At 37.1% G+C, this 11,868-nt stretch overlaps 1 pseudogene; it reads right to left on the reverse strand.

Moving 5' to 3' along the window:
• Positions 1 to 1,358: 1,358 nt before the first annotated feature.
• LOC124993569 (zinc finger protein 384-like) lies at positions 1,359 to 8,539 on the reverse strand (annotated as a pseudogene).
• Positions 8,540 to 11,868: the final 3,329 nt, after the last annotated feature.

Consider the following 11,868-nt stretch of genomic DNA (forward strand, 5'->3'; position numbering starts at 1 on the left):
TGACCCCTTAAAGACAGAACCTTACATTCCTACAAAATACACCATGTTCTGCCATTAGTTGAGGCAGTAGACCGCCCCCCTTTGGTCCCTGCAGTGACCTCTGAATTCCTGGGTGACTAATCAGCATGAAATAATTTCTGAGGTGTCATTGTATGAACAGGGTCTCTTTTTAAAAGAGTTTTCACTTTTGCACACTAGAGTTTGCCATGGTTGTGGTCTTGCAGATTCCTGAGCTGCTCTCAAGGCACCTTTCCTACTGTCTCTGGACAAAATACTTAAATTCTTTTAGTGGTGATAATCTCAACAGTTATGCCTTTGATGGTTCCAATTTTACATGTGATTCTTCTTTGGCTAATATTAAAGTTTTCTACAACCTTGTGCTTTGCTTTTTCCTCTTGATTCTCAAAGTAAACCTGGATAAAAGCCACGGGAAAAACATGTGCCATTGCCTGAATGCTCTGATGCAGATTAATTAATCCATCATTTTTCAATTTAACCTCATAGAAAATCTCAAACTTGGGGAAAATGTAGACAAGTTCTTTGTATGAATGACCTCAAGCAAATTTGATAGAGTCCTCATTCCCTTCTGAAACTTCATGAGCTCAGTATTTAGGGTATGCATTCCTATGAGCATTCTATTCTTTTGGTCTTCAACCAGAATTACCCACTAACCTCTGCTTAGAACATTCTAAGACTTCTCCAATCTTTATTCCCAAAATTTTGCAAATTCATCACTCAAAACAGTTTCAAATGCTTCTAAACCACGTGGTCAGATATAATCACAGCAATGACCCTACGTAGTTCCAATTTGTGTTAGACTGTGTTTCATAACTATGACCAAAGTGCCTGAAAACTTATTTTGACTCATAGTTTCATAGGTTTTATTCCATGGTCACCCAACTCTTTTGCTCTGGGATTGATGTGAGGCAAAACATCATGATTAAAGGGCATGGTACCAGAAAGTTGCTCAGCTCATGGCAGCCAGGAAGCTGGGAAAGTGAGGTAGTGGGGAGAGGAGGGATGGACTAGTGACAAATACAATCAAAGGCCATGCTTGGGCCTACTTCCGCCAGCCATATTATAACCCAGTAGACCATTCAGCTGTTGATGGATTAAGGTACTGATGAGGTCAGAGCCCTAACCATTATCTAAATCTGTGAACCTTGCTTTACTGGGAATTATGCTTTCAAAACATGAGATTTTGAGGGGGACATTATAGATCCAAATCATAATATTGGATGGCTATAGATAACAATAATTCAGTGTACATTTCAAAAAGTTAAAGAAAGGATATTGAAAGTTTTCACAATAAGGAAATGATAAATGCGGATATTCCCAATGGGTGGCAGCACAGATCTCTAAGAAATGGCAAGGTGCTCCAACTGGATGGTGCTGGTGGTGGCAGTGAGGCAGATGTCCTTTTGATGCTCTGCCACCTCATAGGGGGGATCAGGTCAAAGGAACACTGGGGTGGAGAGTTGGGGTTGATGTCCCACCAACCTCAGTCTGGGGTGCTGCCCTACGAGCCCCCACCCCGGGGGACTGCCCCAGGGGACTGGAAGTGTGGTGGCTGTGGCTACTGTTTCTGTGGTTGCTGCTGCTGTGATGCCTGGGAGTCTTGGGCTTGGGCTTGGGTCTGGGCTTGAACTTGAGCTTGAGCTTACACGTGATCCTGGGTCACTGCCACTGCTGCTGCCTGTACCTGTTGCTGGAGATCAGGAGGGTTGTGTTTGTGCATGTTTCATAAGGTATGTTTCTGATGTTTATGCCAGACTACAGATAGTGCAGGTGTACACCTTGGCATGCTTCACCGTATGTGTAGGTAGGTGCACCTCTAGTGTGGCTGTGTCTGTGTACATCTGATGACAGTTGTGGAACTTGAAAGATATATCTTTGTTGTGCTGCTGTCTGTGGACCTGCAGATTGGAGAGTTGTGCAATGGCTTTCTCACAGCCTGGGTGTGCACATTTGTATGGTCTATCACTGATGTGGATTTGTGTTTGTTGCTGGAGGTGGGAGAGCTGGTGGGAGAACTTCTGGCACTAGGAATAGATGTAGGGCTTGAACCCCAAGTGGACACAGAGGTGCTGGGCCAGGGAGGAAGTATTGTAGAAGTGGAGCAGTACTAGTATTTGTGGGGTTTGATGGTCTCCGTGTGTATCTTGGAGTGGATCTGGGTGTGCTGCTGAAGGTGGAAGATCTGGCAGAAGGAGTTCTTACATAAGTTACAACTATAGGACTTAGCTCCTGAGTATATATGGAGATGCTGGGCCAGGTAGGAGCTGTTGGCGAAGGTCTTGGAATAGTGTGGGAACTCCTGGGGCTTGGTTTCAGTGTGTAACTTGGAGTGGATCTGCATCTTCAACTTTAAGTAGAATGTCAGTGAGCATAACTGGCACCTGTATGTCTTGCAATCTCTCTGATGGTCATCATCATCCTCAGGGGAGAGGACATACGAGTCATTCATCTCAGGCAACCCTGGGGGAGAGGGGTAGCTTAGGAACCCCATTGCTACCTCCACCACCACCTCCACCTCCTTCTTCAGTTAAGGTTGATACTATCTTCTTGAAGAGGTCAGGGACCGCCTGCAGGGCTTGTGAGCCAGTGGGGAGAACTGAGACAATCAGGAGCTGAAATGGGGAAGGTCTGACCTGATGAGGCTGTGGTCACAAGAGAGCCTGAGGAGATGTGATGACCAAACCAGGACCTCTTGATTGATTCCCTTCTCTTCTCCACTCTGAAAATAGGAGATTCCAGCACACATCAGCTGTAGATAGCACAGGGACATGCTAATATTCTGGGTAACAGATACCTGGCTGTGTGGGGTCAGCTGGTTTGACTTGGACTCTGTGTCCATGTTGGTACCTGAGGGCAGGGACACTGAGGCAGGCACTGTCAGCAGGGGGGTGTAATGAGTTGGAACTAGCCCACAGCTCATCTCCAGCAACAGCTGGATCATTCATCTTATTGGTGAACATTGTGTTCTCAATCTATTCTGAGACTGTGGGCATAGAAGGCCAGAAGCTGGGTTAGAATTAAAGTGAGATTCTTCCACTTTACCCTCTCTCCCTCTCTTTCTCCTGTTCTACTATTATGGCTCCTTTCCAGGGCTCCTGAACTTTGTAGAAGTGGTGCTGTATGGAGCGCCATCTGTGGCCTGCAAATAAAACCAGACTTGGTTGGGCCATCCGACCTGAGAATCTGGCTCTCAGAAATTGGCAAATATGAACTATTATTCCAGATTGCCTACACTATGTGGTTTCCCTGCAGAGTGGCTCACCCCCAGAGTTTGCATGTCCTAGGTGTGCCAAATGGACCACTACAATCAAATGACTTGCTTAACTCCATCCATCCTGTTTCTCAGGGAAGAAGCTCCTATAGGTCCCCCTTTGATCTGTAGTGCTGTAAATAAACAAAGCACGGGCTCCATTTTTTTGTTAGGGCCATATCCTTAGCATGGCTCAATCCATCATGCCCCCTGATTCAAAAGATAATTGTCTCCTGTGGTTTTTTTCTATTAAATAAATTTCTTAGCGATTAGTTTACAGCTGGCCCATCCCTCCAACAGGAACTCTTTCCCTCACCCACGCAGGACCTGAGGCGAGAGCGCTGCATGAAGCTCCTGCTCCAGGGACCCCAGTTCCTACATTCCCTCCTCCCTCCCTCCTCCCCACAGGCTCAGAGAAAAGTCACTGCGGAGAGTGTATCTCTTGTTAAAATTATTCATTAGAATAACATATTCTATAATGTTTTTTTCAAAATTTTGTTACTTATTCTGTTGGTAACCACAGTTGATAATATATACTGTACTTTTAACCTGCAATATGCTTGATCTACTTAGTAGTTTTATTAGTTATTTTGTGGATAGATTCCTTATACTTTTAATCCCTTAGAGGTTTACATTTTATTTTCCATTTGCTGTATGGCACTGACTATGAGCTGTGACATAATGCTTAAAAGAATGTGTGAGAGAACAAATCCTTGGCATGCTTCCTGTTTTAGAGTAATAATAGTCACTTTCACCACAGGGTATAACACTAACTATGGATTTTTTTGTACATATCCTTTGTCAGGTTTAGGCATTCTCTTACATTTCTAGTTGCAGAGGGATTTTAATCATAACTGGGTGTAAGATATTGTCATTTTTTTTTTTTTTTGCTTCTATTGTCATATGTTTAATTTTTTGCTTTTAGGCTGTTAGTAGGGTGAATTACATCAGCTAATTTTAGAAGTTTAAATCAACTTTACATTGTTGAGTTAAATATAATTTATCATGACACATTTTTCCTTTTATATAATAAATCTAATTTTTAAAACTTTTTATTTGAAGAATATATGTAGTTTTCTTACAATCTCTTCATCATTACTTATTATTCAGCAGTTTTCTCTTATAAAATGATTTAGAAAGGATTTCCTACCCTATGTATTCTAAAATTGGGTAAATTGGTACTAGTTCAATGTTAGCCATTTGTTTATTTATTTATTTTTTATCTGTTTGTCACAGTATGGAATGTGTTGGGTTTTGATCAGTGAAATGAGGAATAAACTGGGTATATCGCAAACAACCAATTATAGAGGGGAAGTTTACATAAGAAAAAAGAGATGGATTATGACTGAGTTTCATACAACTTAGGCTTAAAAGTGGTCTGATAGCAAAGTAATTTATCACAAATTTATGTGTGTGTGTGTGTGTGTGTAAACACACAAATCAATATATACGTGAATTATGACAAATTCTCCACATTTGTGAGCTTTCCAAGCAGTAACTGCTAAAACATTTTTTTTCCCTATTTCATTCTCCCCACTTCTCCAACCACATGGCTATTACACCACTTGATACATTCCTGCAAATCACTGTTCAACACTAGCAGTGTAATGGTACCATTTATAAAGCAATCACTAAGCTTCAATCTATCTTCATCTTGGGATTGTTCCATTGGGCAGATTTGGGCTCCCTTTACCCATAATTTAGCCAAAGTCATTAAGGATTTATTTTTTTAATTCCCTTCCATTATAGACTCTTTTGTCTTTTAGTGTGTCTAACAGCATGGGCACTACTTAGACTCACAATTCTTACTGATTTAAGTAAAATAAGTTGCTAGTATTAGATAGAGATCACATTTTGGGACTTGAAAAGAAGTAAAGTTTTACTTTTCTAGAGAGAACTGGTGTCCTATAGAGTTTTGGAAAATATGCTAATGGTAGTTGCTTTAGGTGAGCAACCCAGGGAGAATGCTGTAGTAGGGCATCTGACCACTATTCCACCAGTCTGCATGCTGCAACAAGCCTTCTACCCAAACTCACCCAAGTCTTCTGCCATTCCTGGGGAGTGGCTGAAGTGCTCCAAATATGCTGAGTTAGGAGAAAAGGATAATTGGAAGTCCAAGACTTAGCAGTTTGCTGCTTTTGATTACATTAGTAGAGGGGTCAAATTTTTCCCCATCATGGGGTTTGAAAGTCCCATAATTAAAGAATCAAGACACTTGCCAGGATTCTGAGGCCTGGTCCCTCCAGACGGTTGTACACTGTTAGAGGAACACTGCAAGGCTTTAATCACTCTCTATGATTTTCCCCTGATATTCTTCACTCAAGTCAGCTTTGTGGGTTGCTTGGTCACTCATTTTCTTGAGCTTGATATATTTAGTTCTGATACTAGAGTGAATTTTTCTGCCATTCTCAGAAAAGTAAAGAAAGATGTTGTGTATTTTTTTGTTTCATTTCCCCTATCCCCCACATTATAAAATATTGAGATTTGTGATAAAATATGTAGCATCATAGCAGAGAAAAAAAAAAGTACCATGGAATATTGGAAATAATTTAACTAATTATCTCATAATCAAAGTATACAGTAACATTCACAGTGGACCTTATCTGTACATTACATGAACTCCTGAGGTGGTCATTGCCATTGTTTAGGAGAAAGTGTTTTAAACATAATGGCCTTTTCTATGAAAACCATTTATGATAACTAGCAGTCTATAGTAACCAGTAAGTTCTATACTGTTGAGTATGATTTTATCACATTTTGAGAGAATATTTGTCCTAAACGTATAACCCAATTCTTTCTTCTAATGGCCAATTTTTCTGGGGAAGTTTGTCATCAACTTCTTTAAGATGAAATACTGCTTTATATTCCTTTTGTACACCATAATACTTGATAAAAACTGAAATGCCAACACTATTACAAAATCACCTCATACATGCTTCAGCTGTGCAGGTAGCTATTCACCTAATTATGACTATATCAGTAATAGACTCTTCTAAGTTTCCTATATAAAACCTTAAGTGTGCAGTAGGCAGCTTTTGCTCCTACAGCGCAGGGTTTTCTTCAACGGTGTGGATAAATACCGGACCTACCTACAGGAGAAATATGATGACATTGCCTAACATCAGCATAGGTCACTAGCTCATTCTACCTTTAATACCAAGTGCCTATGCATCAAGAAACACAATATAACTACAAAAACCACAATATAATTACAAAACATCCAAGTCATCATTTTTGTTTTCCTATTTCAACCTATGGAAATATATCAAAAACAGGCAACAAAAATCAAAACTTGCACATGCATAGCAACTCTGAATAAATAATACAGAATCAGAAAATGTGCAAGTTAAGCTAGTACATTAAAAAGTCAGCCACTATTGACTTAAAAAGTAGTAGATTTTTTTTTTCTATAAGAAAGTGTTGCAATAAACAAAGTATTGGGACATAAGAGAAAAAATTTATATTTATTAAAAAAAAGTTGGGGATGGTTACCAGGAATTGAACTCAGGGACACTCAATCACTGAGCCACATCCCCAGCCCTATTTTGTATTTTATTTAGAAACAGCATCTTACTAAGTTGTTTGTAGTCTTGCTAATTTGCTGAGGCTGGCTTTGAACTCTCCATCTAACTGCCTCAACCTCCCAAACCTCTGGGGTTACAGGCATGTACCACCAAGTCTGCTAAAGAAAATATTTTTAAAGGTTTGCTATACATATCTAAAAATAAAATACTCACAGGATTTATATATTTACATGAATCTAGAAGAGATTTATTTATGGAGATATAATCATGGTACAAAGAACTTCGTTCAGTGAACTGCCTATTTTTTATAAAAGTGCTTTGCTAGTTCTTGTGAAAGGAGAATACATGTGCTTATTTGTACCATGATTATATCTCCGTAAATGACTATTTAAGTTTTCCTGAGTGTAAACTTTTAAATATATTTATAGGAACTATGTATAAAAAAAGCAGTGTATCAAGACTAGAAATTATTTCTTTTTTGTATTCTAAGTTAAAAATTCTATGATTTAAAAATTTTTTAACCTATTTCATGTTTAGCTTGGAGGGCCATGATATTAGAACTATATTTAGTGAGCAAATTACTGTGATATAACACATGAAAATAATTTTTATGCATGTTTCACTGATCAGATTTGCACAACTAATTTATTTCTCATGACCATCCTTAAAGTCATACATCATTATCCAGATTTGCTGATGAGAATACTAACACTCCAATTGATTAAATAAACTCCAGAAAGCAGACAATCTACTTTCAACTAAGTCTCTGAATCTCAGGCCATCTAAAGCTGATGAAGAGTAAGGACTAACAAGAGACGTCCTGTGGGTTTCCATAAACATGTGGTCCCCATTGAAGTGATCTTATGTTTAAGACAATAGAATTACTTGACATAAGCTTAATTATTACTGTTTTAGTGTGTATTTAAATTCCATTGATTCCCACTTCTCTTCTTAACCTTTATTCCAAAGGCTAACAGGAGCGTTGAAAAGAGTACACATAAGCAGGACCAAACACAGGACGCTTTGCCTGGTCAGTAAGCATTATCCATTCAACGGTATATGATGGAAAAAATCTACTATATTATCTGAGCAATATGTGAAGCCATGCTTTCACACCCCTCTACACAAATTTGTTTGAATTTGTTTCCTTTCTGCTGATATTTAAGGTGGATCGTGAAATTTATAATCCAAACTCATGTCCGTCTCTAAGCCCATCTCTAGACTAGTCCAGACTTCTCTAGAGTCTGTGCTGGCTTGTTCTCCCCACACCCTGATCCACTTCGTACTACCCATGATCTGTTTTACAGAGCCCCCAGAGGCCTCACTTCTGTAGGCTGGGATGTAATCACTCTTAAACATAGTACTTATGCTGAGGCAGAAAGTGAGTTGCTCTTTCCTCTCCTTTATAGAACAACTTGAAGACACAATATGTTTTCAAAACAGAAGGAAAAGTTGACCTGAGCATGTTTAATTCAAAATTCAATAAATTACTTAATTAAAGGTGACACTATTTCCACATCTCATTCTTGGCACAAGGTGAACTCTTACTACTTACAGCCTAATTCTACAGAGAATTGAATGGGGTTAGTTGGTTTAGGATGTTTAGGATAAATACATATGTGGATGCATGCATTGCCCAGAATATATGGCATCACTAACTGCCTCAACTCACAGTCAAGTATTTGGCACTTGGAAACAGGAAAGCCCACTGTGTTACTGACCTTTCCTCATCCCGAGGGGTATTCATTGTAAATTAATGAAGAATTACAATTTACTACTCAGTTTTTAAGATTCCCAAACTCTAAAGCATGTGTACATATGTCCAAATGCTTTTCTTCATAACTTCTTTGGAACTAAGTTGATATTTAATTATAGATTGGGCCTAAAAGTTTCTGGATTATCTTGTGCTATTTCCTTTTGCACAGAATCATCAGCCATGTAGGACACGTTTACTTGGAAGATGTTTAGAAATTTGATTTGTTTGGTTTTGCAGTACTGGAATTAAATCCAGGACCTTATGCACTCTAGGCAAGCCCTGTACCACTGAACTACATCACAATCCCTTTGCATTTTATTTGAGACAAAATCTTGCTAAGTTGTTCTGTACTGGCTTCCATCTTGTTATTTTCCTTCCTCAGCCTCCAGGTAACTAGACTTACAGACATATAGCACTTTGATCAACTTGTTAATTTTTGTCTATTTCATTGATCGTATTAATTAAATTTTGTTCAAAATTTCTTAATGTACTAACAAAATAAATAATTGAATTCGAAGTATTTTTTATTTGTTAAAAGTGAAAGTTGACATCCCGTGTCTTTAAATTGAAATATTCTTCTAGAACTATGCTATTTTTAGCTTAACATTGAACCATGTTGTTTTTGTTATATAAAATTTGTAGCAGGATATATTTCCTAAATTTTCCTAAGTACAAAATGAAACAAAATATCTCAATCTAAAAACCTTTTCCATTTCTCAGTTTTCACATTTCTGTGAGATTTACTAATGAAATTGCATTTTTGAAAACTCCAGATGAGATCATTTTATTCCTTCACATTGTTTTGCCATTTGTATAATATACAGACATCATAGTATGAAATTAAATGTTATTCTACACTGACATTATTTTTCTTACATAATTTTTCAATATTTGCTACTAATACTCTGTGTCCTCTTTTTTCTTTTCTATAGTCTTCTTACTATTCTCTAAGTTAACAATATCTTTTTTTTTTTTCCATTTTTTTAAAAGTTCTCTCCCCTTTATGGAATGGACATTCCTTTTCAAAAGTCAAATGTTCACTTTATTATTTAGTTGAAAAGTCATTTTGTCTTTGAAATAGTCCTTGTTTCTTTTCTCTTTCCTTTTTTTTTTTTTTTTTTTTTCCTTTTCTTTCAATAGTGGGGATTGAACTGAGGGACACTGTACCACTGAGCTACATCCCCAGCCCTTTTTATTTTTTTAATTTTGAGACAGGGTCTTGTTAAGTTGCCCAGGCTGGCCTTTAACTTGCCACCCTCCTAATTTAGCGTCCCAAATAATTGGGATTACAGGTGTGCACCTGTATTACTATTTACAGCCTAATTCTACAAAGAATTGAATGGGGTTGAAGAACATGACTGTCTTCTTGTTTCTTACTTAAACTTGTTTGATCTCTCATTTAACTGCTTCATACAGATGGTATTTGTCACCTTATAATTGCTTATACATGTGTTGTCTGTTCACTTACGTATTCTTTTTTTATTTTTTATTTATCTTTTAATTTTTTACAGACTGCATTTTGATTCATTGTACACAAATGGTTTACATCATTTCGTTTCTATGGTTGTGCACAATGTAGATTAATACCATTCGTGTAATCATACATGTACATAGGGTAATAATGTCTGTCTCATTCCACCATTTTCATACCCCATTCCCTCTCATTTCCTTCTACATATCTAAAGTTCCCCCATTCTTCTACATATCCTGAATAATGTAACATTGTTCCACCAACATCTTAGTCACTTGACAATGTTAAAAAACAGACTCCAGGGACCCCATTCAGAATTACTTCGTCAAAAAGTATTTGTAGGGAGTAATTGAAACACAAACACTTCAGGTCATTTTTCTATACAATCAAAATTGAGAACTGCTGTACCCAAAGGTGGACTTCCTAAGGACATATTGCTTATTTGCTCCTTCATTTTTCCTTTAGATATAATAGACTAGAAAAATAGTATTTATGTTTAATAAACTGTCATTATATCCTATTTAAATAAAAGAGATAATAACGTCACATAAACCCTTTTTAGTGCTCTGTTCATAAAAATAATCAATAGTAAATGTAAAAATTCTACTTAATTGTTATAGTTTTCATTAGTTATTTTCAAATCAATTTTCGGTTATGGAAGACTACAAATGAAACAAGTAGTGTGTGGAATTTATTAGTTAGAATTCTCTTTCACTACTCAAAATGAACTCCTAAAACATTTTGGAGCTCAGATGGAAAACAATATATAAAACAAAAAATAATTTGAAACTTTTGAAGAGAAGAGATTCTCACGATTCATCAAATTTATATTTAGTGTATTCATACATTATACATAACTGAATAGAATATTCCAGTAGTCTTAGACTGCTCATCTGAATTTTAAAAGAGCTGTTTAAATTTTTGTTGAATGAGTTTTAGTGATTTTAAAATTGCATACAATTATTTTCAGCTACTTCTTCTAATCTCCCTAGTTGTGATGATTGAGAAATGACTAATGGTGTTCTCAGTTGTAGAGAACTTGCCGAGTATTTGTGAGATTGTGGGTTTGAGTACCAACTCTCCCCAAAACAAATGAACAACAAAAGCAAAACAGAAAATTTCTACATAGTTAGCTAACACATTCTAAACAACTACTAATTAATGAAAACTTGAATACTCAAGTCCCTCACCAAAGCTTCTTTGAAGAAAATTATCAGACCATAAATAGGAGTAGTTCATTAAGAAATAAAATGAAAAATATTGATGTACTATTGAACAGAGCTGGCAGAAGAAGGTAAAAGCAAATTATCTGAAATAACGGAAGATGACTGTCTCCTGTAACATGGAAAAGAACTTCTATATTAGTGACATTACTGAGTAATCCTTGCCGAAAACAGCATTTTTCTTGTTACCATATCAGAATTGTATTCATTTCAGCTTCATAGAGAGTATCGAATTGTTTCTTCCTTCATAATTATATTCTCCATGGATCAAGAGCAGTGGACTTCAGCAAGGAGATTCCAAATATAGATACAGTGATCATTAAGAGCAGAGGCACTTTGGCTATCTTCATGAGACAGTCTCACAGTTGGGCATTTTGGGAGTTCATTCATTTTGGGTCTGAATTCCAAGTCATTAAAAAGTTTTACCTGCTCGAAATGCCTGCCTGAAAATAACATTGATGAACTTTAAATTCTATTCTAGGCTCCTGCTTTTGATAGCTTTGTCATGCTAGAAAAAAAAAATTACATTGCAATGAAAATTACAGGAGGTAATTTTCATTACAGGAGGCTAAGGCAGGAGGGTCATGAGTTCAAAGCCAGCCTCGGCAACTTAGTAAGGTCATAAG

Source organism: Sciurus carolinensis, chromosome 9 (assembly GCF_902686445.1).
Source record: "Sciurus carolinensis chromosome 9, mSciCar1.2, whole genome shotgun sequence".
Classification (NCBI taxonomy): Eukaryota; Metazoa; Chordata; class Mammalia; order Rodentia; family Sciuridae; genus Sciurus; species Sciurus carolinensis.